General features: G+C 40.6%; 1 long non-coding RNA gene across 1 annotated transcript in view; it reads left to right on the top strand.

Moving 5' to 3' along the window:
- The window catches only part of LOC109965569 (uncharacterized), a 12,987-nt gene extending 6,416 nt beyond the window's left edge, over positions 1-6,571 (top strand). The window contains exon 3 of the long non-coding RNA XR_002275663.1: positions 6,513-6,571. This is a non-coding gene — a long non-coding RNA (uncharacterized LOC109965569). The remainder of the gene's footprint in view (positions 1-6,512) is intronic.
- Positions 6,572-9,379: the final 2,808 nt, after the last annotated feature.

Raw genomic sequence — 9,379 nt, 5'->3', positions numbered from 1 at the left:
ATAGTAGATACAGTAGAGGCTGTAGACCCTGTATACAGTTGCAAAGTGAGAGGAAATACTGCTTTTAAGGCTAGTGTGGCTTCACTGAATGTTAAAGGTCACTGGCGCTGACTAGTTAACTACGATAATATACAGTTGGTCAGTAGAGAGCAAGGCTTCATAATGTTTTCTGTTGTTAGTCTGGCCAGTTTGGGACAGTGATAAGCTTTTATTGAAGTTTCTCATGAATGAGTCACCGACCATTTTGCACTAGTGCAGAATCCAAATTTACACTCTCCAGACTTACGGGCTTTAGTCATGTCTTCATTTTTATCTTATCAAGTTTGATGTGTATGGTCATAATGCACAGTAAAATTTCCCATTACATAAGATACCAAACACCATATTATAGTATACTGTATCATCATTAAACCATCAGTTGAGGTTTCCTCACACCAGTGATTGACGAAAATCATCCTTTGCTCCTGGTTTTGCAGACTATAATAAATCTGTACTGTAGCTCATAAGCTTCCAGAGAATGTGGATGTTAAGTCCACAAGTCAACAAGCGCAGTGAAGTACAGGTATTCAGCTTAGGTCTTAGTATGAACTTTTGGCATTGGACACTAGGGATATAATGATACCAGAAACTCGGGGTACGATACTGCTGGGACAAAAAGTCCACGATAGGTTATTTGTTGTGATATTTAAAAAGATGGAAAAATGCCCTTACTAAATAAATAAATCAGCATTTTTGTATCATCTTCCTTTTAGCTTAAAGTGTTCCTGCTTTCCTTCTTTATTTAAATAAAGAAATTAAAATTAAATTAAAATAAAAGTAGGCAGCCATGACCTAAGCATGACCAGTTGGGTATCCCCGGCCACCGGGGGCAGGATTGAGCAAATTGCTGCTTTATTTGCCCATCTTTGTTAAAATGTCTTATCCCGACTGTTTCTGTGAGATGTATCCAGAACTGTCTCAGTCCTAAACGGGAATAGCTTTGCTTTTATCCAGCAGTATTTGCAAGTTGTTTGTAGTTTCTTTTCCGCCCATGTCATTTCTTGAAATGGCAAAAATGAAATGCTGCCACACAACAGCTTTAAAAGTCGATGGAGCACTTGTCATGCCAGTTTGATGCTAGTGTGATGAAGGCAGTTATACTAGTGAAACAATCACTAACCCCCCCGTTGCTTTTTAGCTCCATCCACTCAGGTTAGCTGAACCTTCCTTATTATTTGGGCCTCCTCAGCATCTGCCACAAATGTTTATAGCTTTTCTACAACTCCAACTCAGCAAATACCTAGTTGTCTTACAGATGTGTGTGATATATGCTGAATAGACAGAAAAGAATAATTGTTCTGTATAGAATCAGGAGTAGGACCCTGGGATGCTCTTCTACCCCCATGTTGTCATTTCAGACAGTTATAGACCCAGGAATGGTGAAAAGCAGCTGCTCCTCTGACCATAAAGACCTGAACTGAGCCCTTAATTGCTCCAGTGTAGAGAGGGAATTATTTCCACCCAGGACCAGGAGATGAGGAAAGAAGAGGAGGGGCAGGATGGATGGCAAGGTGTGGGCAGATTTTGGCACAGGCACCTGAGGGAGTGGGCGGCAGGTTGAGAAGTCTCCCTCATTCACAGCTCCTCTGAAAGCCAAAGACTTGAGACTGAAACTGGGTCATGAGTGAAATCATGATGCTGTGTATGGGTTTTGAATGTTGTATGTAGGCTGGTACTGTGCATGTTCATCTTTTTTATTTTAAAATCATTTATTCAGGGTACAGTAGTGCTATTCAGATTTAGACTAGAATAGTTCCATGTATTAGTCTTGGTAAATGGCATCCGGCATAAAACCATGCCAAATTACTCGTGCAAATTGGATTTGCTGTGGCGACCCCTAACGGGAACAGCCGAAAGTAGAGTAGTAGATTGGTCTCGGTAAATGCAAGTTTGTTCAACTTGCAGGTTATATTTCAATACATCTTAAAGAAATTTGTGATCAACAATTTAACCAGTTACCTCTCTGGTGAAAGCAACCTAACCATTGGCTAAAAGATAGGTTTGGATTTTTTCTTCCAAGTTTATCTTAATTCAGTACTCACGTTGAAAGTGTTAAGATCCACTATTGTTATTCCTCCTCTATAGTACATATCAGCTATGAAGTGGTACTTGAGCGGAGTGGCTACACTTTAAGGCTGGAGTTATGCTTCTCAGAGTGAGGAGTACAAGATGGGCAGTGATATTAAATGTCTTGAAAAGGAATTTAGTTGATGAGACCTGAGTATTGTATTGAGATATATTTGCAAAAGTCAGAAGCAGATTTTTAAAACTACCTGAAAACAACCACAAAATGCTGACAATATTTATGTAGCTTCTGATATTTTCTTGTGGCTTTTTAGAGGAAATGGTGCAAAGCCCCCATCTGGACCTTTTTTGCTTTTTTAAATTTATCAGGACTTGGTCTGTAAAGAATGATTACTTTTCAATGAATTAATCAATAACATCCATCCATCCATCCATTTTCTAAACCGCTTAGTCCCAAACGGGGTCACGGGGGGCTGGAGCCAATCCCAGCCAGCTGCGGGCGAAAGGCGGGGTACACCCTGGATAGGTCGCCAGCCCATCGCAGGGCCTAATCAATAACATAGTTTATAAAAACTCCTAAACCTAAATTTTCTGAAGGAGACCTCTTCAGATTTCTTGTTTTATACATCCAACTGCATAAAAGCCAATGATATGCAATGTTAAGTGTTAAAACAAATTACTTGCTTATCATAAATCTAATGAAATCAGTTAATCATTTTGCACATTATTCCAATGCTGTTAATCTGCATTGTTTACATGTTTTTTGATTCCTCACCTGACCCACAAACACACACAAAGCTTCCATGACTGTTAAGAGTCCTAAAACGTTTACTGGTGTCACTCCTGATAATTCTGCTACTAGCTAATGATACAGAAATCTCTTCTAGTCATGGTGTTACTACTGATAGTCTTACCACTGGTAAAACTACAGCTACCACTGCCACTGTTGCTGCTACAGCTGCTCCCACATGTTCAGAGCTGTAACAACCACTCTTTGCTTATGTTTTACAGCTTGGTTAAAGCCATTTCCATTAAAGGCCTTTTCCAGACACCATATCTGGTGTCTGCGTGTATGTGTTTGTGTGTTCATCTGTCTCTCTCGCTCATCTCTAGAGGTGAGCTCTAGGTTGCTCCCCATATTAGTTTGCTTTCCACTTAATGAGGCGGCGGAGCATGAAGGTCCAAGCACTTCTAAATGCTGCGTTCATTAAACCAATGGTGCTTAATGATGACAGCAAAGGCACCCGCGACCCGCCGGCTCCTACTGAGGGCGACCATTAGCGTTAGAGCCAGCCAGCTGGGGGGAGACAGCAACAACAACACTGTCACAAGGACGCTTAGCCTCTGGTTAACGGCCGCAGCAGAGCCAGAGAAAAATACAAAATGTGAACAAGCTTTTACATGATGTGATATGGGCTCAGTCATTGTAGTTATTCATTTTATTAGTGGAGTTGAAACTAATTACTGTTTTCATTAGTGGTTAATTTGTCAGTTGTTTTCTGGATTAAAGCTACAATGTGTAGTAATTTTCAAATTTTCTTTTAGTAGAAACATCCCACAAAACGGGGAGAGGTGCTGTCGAAGGCTCCTGTAACCCAGACTCATCAGACAACCTGGCTTCAGTGCAAAAGTATTCCCTTCTAAAGGTTTTCGAACGAGATAACACTCTCTAACCAGTTAGAGAAGGCCACCGTCAGGGGTGGGAGCTCAGGGCTGTAAGTCAGCATGCCAACTGTCTGGCAGGCTAGCAAGCTGCTGATTCCAGTGTTAGGTGAGACAGCTACATGAAAATGAAGGTCAAGAAATGAGAGTTTTGAAGAGAAAGAAGAAAAGAAAACAACAAAATTGGATTTAGACCATAAAGTTAGATCAGCACAGCTTTCAGCTTGTAACTAAAACATGCCAGAACATGTCATTTGTCTTCCTCGTTTGACTGTAACAGTAGCTGGCTAAGCTAAGGATGTCACTGTGTTGCTACTTTCAGTTATGACAATCAGACAACTACATCTCAGCAAGTTCATTCAAAAGCCACCTGGTTGCTCTACCACAGCTGTCAAATCAGTCTGTGACCGTGAATTACATTATTTTAATACCCACCAATTGAATGTGTAGTCTCCACTGACTGTGACTTGCCCTCTCGCCACCCTGCTTTGGCGCCTGCTGCAGCTGCAGTACATCAACAGTGTGTTTTAATCAGTTTCAGACGTTTTTTTGAACAGCATGTGTCCTAATGTATATTTCAGGACACAGTCGTTCACAAACTGTGCTGGCTGTAAATGTGTCATCCGCCTGTCCTGTAGTGGAAGTTCCTATACAGTTGTGCTGTGTTTACTGTAGACATGAAGCAGTGCAGTCAGTTCTGTGAATTACATTACTTTAGCGCCTGCTAACTTTCTGAATTTCTCTTCAAACTGTGACACAGTGTGACCAGTTTCAAGTACACGAAGGGTCAGGTGGAGCGAGCAGGAAGAGGGCGGGCTGGGCGGAGCAGAGACTGATCTGCTGCCAATGCATGGCTTAGCGTGCGAATGCTAGCTAGTTTTTCAAGTGCTACACATTTCACCTTTAATGACTTAATCCTTAGAAATTTCAGAAAATATCAGTCCCTATAACTCAAGTTAACATCCTTAAAGAATGTGTTTTGTCTGATTTAACAGGGTAAAATGAAAACTAGTACAAGGATAAAAGCTAAGAAACACAGCAAATCCTTACATTTGAGAAGCTTGGACCAGCCAATCTTTAAATTTCTGCTGAATGTTTAATTATTAATTACCAAAGTAGTGGTGTGGCTGATTATTTACAGGTGATTCACTAATTTTATTCATTTCTATAAAGAGTATTTTCAGGGATTTTTGGGGAGATGTTTATCTTGATTGACAGGGCTTTTAAACTCATTACTGAAAACACACAAATCTTGGATAACTCTCATTTACCGACTTATTTTCACCAACATGGTGCCGAATCTCCAGCTGGGCTCCATTAAAATTACTGCAAAAGATGAAGGAGCAATAAGATGACGTGTTTTAAAGAGTACCGGTCAAACCTCAAACAGTGGAAGACCTGATGGAAATGGCATTTATGTTTGTTCCATGTATTCATTTGAGGATGTTTTTGTCACTAGCTACAATTTTTGTTGCTTCAGTGGAGCAGAAGCTGCAGTGGGCACGTGTTTCATGTATGTCATGGTATATCTGCAGAGTCTCCTTCACTGAGGTTTTGCTATATCAGTACACCAGCTTGTTCATCTCTACCATTACAACTTCAGTTTTTAAAAATTGTTTATGTGCAGATTGAAAACAAATATTGGTACTGTAATAAGCCACATACTCCATTCAGAAGCCCTTGTTTGCCCCCTTCCCCCCCCCCCTGAACAGAGGTTTAATGCTAAAGACTGAGTACTCCATCAAAGCTACTTCATCTGCTGTTTAACAACAGCCTTCTGGAAAGACAAGTCCACTCTTCAGTCCAATGCTCAGCTCTGTCTTTTGCTTTAACTTGTGTGTGGCCACTTTATTGCATAAATGAAGCAAGCATGCACATGCACAAGCGTGTGCATGCGCTCACATGTGCGCACACACATACACACAGGCTGCCTTTGATTTCCACGCAGCCCTCAGAGGACACACTAATGTATCCAAATATATTTACAACAGATGTTGCATTTTATTTTTCATGATAAAAACCCATTTCAGAAAATTTACTTCATAATGGGCAAAGCAAGTTTTTCTTCTCTCTCTCTCTTTCTTTTTTGCCTTCTCCTGAGGTCTCTCCCATGTTCAGTGAGAGAAGTGCACCACCTAATGGTTGCAAATGTCTCCTCGGTCTAACTTTCCTTTGTAATGTGCATTTGTAGTAAATAATGACTGTTCCCTGATTAGAACTGACACTTAGATCATATGATTCATATAATAAACGACTGTCTTCCCACTCAGGTTCACAACAGAGCTCCTGCCTTGTGCTGCAGTGAATACACACTTTGGGTTCTGCATGCTGTTGATTTAAGGCTTACATGAATAATGTTTCCAATCGATTGCTTGTCTGATTGTTTCAGCTGCATAAGCCTAAACATTAAAAGTTCACAATTACAGTATATTACATGTTTTTTCTATTAAAAAAAACAGTTCTTCAGAGTTCAGTTTCCTTAGCAAACAGCTGAACATTTACTAAATTTACATTTCCATATGGCAGGTGTAGAGTTTGAGAAATTAACGAAGATGTTAATATATATTTTATTAATAGTTTTAATGTGATTTTCCTGTTTTTCTACATTTTTTAAACATGTAAATTAGGTTTGTATTTATGTAATGTTTGTATTTCTTAACTTTTTGTCAGTTTTACATGAAATATTTTGAATAACTTGCCAGTTAAAGTGAATTGAATGTTTGTAAGACATCACTCTTACTCACTGTCAACCATACTACTTTGTGTATTTTGCATTTGAGTGGCAGGGCAATGAGAGAAGATAGATGTAACTGTGGAGGACAAATGGGGAAGAACCATGAGAGGGCTTGAGCAGAGAAGAGGAGGAGATGATGAGGGTTTGGTGAGGAAGAGGGCAAGAGGCCCTCTCCCTCACCACGAGCCGGATGGGAAGAAGAAGAGTGACGAAATAGAAAGCAAGAGGAGGACAGGAGGGCGTAGCAAAAGAGCTGGAGAGTCTGTGAGTGTGTGTGAGGGCTAAGTGAGGCCTTTATAAATGAAAGCAGATGCCTGGCATTATGAACTTGTCGGGTCGCAGATGGGGATGGTGGTGATGGAGCACTTGACTCCCTGGATGGTTATCATTCACTCTCCTCCTCTTGCCTCTCAACTGCCTTCCCCAGTGCTTGGAGGGTGAGAGGGAGCAACAGAATAGGATATAAAGAAAAAGAGACAGAATATCCTTAGTGCAAGAAAAAAAGAGGACAAGAAGGTGGACTTTTCAGTAAGTGATTAGTAGCCCTATTTAAATAAAGACCTTGAATACAGTATAAAGAAAAAAGCTTCGTCTTTTTCTTCCTCCTCCTTTTTCCTCCTTTGATGGATCTCCGCGTCGGTGTGCAGTGATTGATTGGATTGCCTGCGGAACATCATCCCGCTAACTAGTCGCTCTGAGAAGGGTGTTTGTCACTGCCATTGATCTTCTTGTAAATGAAATGTTCCATTTCCAGTGCATTTTATTGTTAAATGCAGTTCATTAGCTACTCTGAGATTTATGGCTGTGTCTCGTCTCTCGAGCTGGAACAAAAAAGAGAGAAGGGTTTGAACGAGACAAGGGGGGAAGAGGATGAGAGAGAGGAGAAGGGGAGCAGGGCAGAGCCAAGTGTTGATGGTAAAGAGCTTCTGCAGACTTGATAGATTAGACCCAAGTTTGCCAAGAGATGAGAGATAATGATGGTGAAGAGGAACTGACACCCTGAGCTTCCTGATATACTGTAGGTGCACATGTTGTCATCACTGTGGCAAATTCTGCACTAGACTTCATAAATACTCCTAACATATTCAAGTTATTGGTTTGAACAAAATCCTCTACTACTGAACTACTGTATATCTGCTAATATTTGACTGTTTTGAATGAAATGGATAAAAAGGAGACAACGTGGGCATTGGATTTTCAAACTGTTCAGTTGGTTTGTGGTTGGATACAACACATCTGTGCAGGAATAAATCCTTTAATCACATTGCTGGCCTGCTGATGAGTTTTGGTTTTAATTCATACAGCAGTGGCTTTGTTCAGGAGCAGAGTGTCAATCCGAACACGTTTCTGGTGGTCTCATCAGTATTTTGTCCAAAATGCTGCTAGTGATCCATCTTACCCCACCAGATTACAAACTGGACCCTTGTTGGTGTGGTGTACACTCAGGATTAGTTTCAGTATTAGGAGGATGCAATTACTGTAGTGAACAAAATGTAAACTGCAAAGGGTAAGAGAGGGTTTTGCTTGACTCTTACCTGTGTTTACACCAATATCTTTCTGAACAGACCTAAAAATTGGCTCAAGGAAAATTACAGTTCACCTCTCCAAGCTCGGCAGTAATGATCGTTCATAGTATATCAAGTCTGTGAAGAATAAAATTCTGCCCATATGCCCTTGTGTCACTACCAGGATCCTGTTCTGTCCTTTAGGCCATTGTTAGAAGGTCAGCGCAGCCTTTTAACATTTAATTAGTCCTCAAACGTGGTCACTAGCCCACTGGTTCTGATCCCCTGACTATCTGTAAAAATCTGAGCAGATAAAGTACATGAACAACTCTCTGCTCTCCCTCAGCGATTATCGCACATGTGCCCTTGATCGAAGCTTCAGTTGTTTCACTGGAGCCGCTGAGTGGCCAGCAGCAGAGGACTGCAGCTCCCGGATGTGAATCAGGAGCAAGCATGCTTCCCTAATCATCGCTAGTTAGAAAATATTAAACTTTCTTATGGTTTGTACATAAGGAGGCGAGGAGCTGATGTGCACACCTCCCAGATATCAGCAAAGCAGACTGATTGGTTGATCCAGCTCCTATTATGTTCCGGCTCCAGCAACATATGTCAGACCAATAGACAACCTTGTCAGCAGTTAAACTAGGTGCTAAAAACAATGAAGCTTGATTCTGAAAATGCAGAACCTTTTTTTTTATACCAGATTTTCCCAGAAGGGTAAAGGTGAGATCTGTAAACTCTGTGGTTAGGAGACGACCTGCTCTACCTCCTGATCTACAGCCGCCCAGTTTTGTCTTACAGGTCTACAATGAGAGAAGCAAAATTTTGTCATCTCTCTCGCTCAGTTAAAATGGTCGTTTTCTAAGCCTTTCTTATCTTTTACCAACATCTGACAGATTAAAATAAATGTTTTACTTGCGCTTTGCTCTTGACAGTGAATTTGCAGCTTGATGTGGCCTTAGCTCTTGTTAAAGAGTTTCTGTTAAAGAGTGAGACCACACCACTGTTTGCCTGTCAAACAGTCTGCAGGAGCAGGATAATAGCAAAAGCAAACTTTGCTCATACTCTTTGTTCTTAATAGAAAGGAGGCAAGTGTGTGCGTACGCCTCTGCTCAGATCCGCTGAACCCTGTCAGTAGAGCAGTCTTCTTATTCTGACAGTGAAATATGATTCAGTCTCATAAGTTGTTGTAGTTTTTATCATGACCAGTTCTTAAATCTATTAGTCTGTTTGTATAGCACTTTTCATACAAATATAATGTAACACAAAATCAATGAAAAGCCAAGTTAAAAAGATAGGTCTTGAGTTTATTTTTAAAAAACCTTTAACATTCTCAGCTAATCTTAGGTCAGTCAGAAGGAAATTACAAAGACCTGGACCATAAAATTGAAAAGATGCTTCACCACTGGTTTTA

The sequence above is a fragment of the Monopterus albus genome, unplaced genomic scaffold (assembly GCF_001952655.1).
Source record: "Monopterus albus unplaced genomic scaffold, M_albus_1.0 scaffold101.1, whole genome shotgun sequence".
Lineage (NCBI taxonomy): Eukaryota > Metazoa > Chordata > Actinopteri > Synbranchiformes > Synbranchidae > Monopterus > Monopterus albus.
The sequence above is the reverse complement of the archived record's forward strand: the minus strand, read 5'-3'. Positions and strand labels throughout refer to the sequence as shown.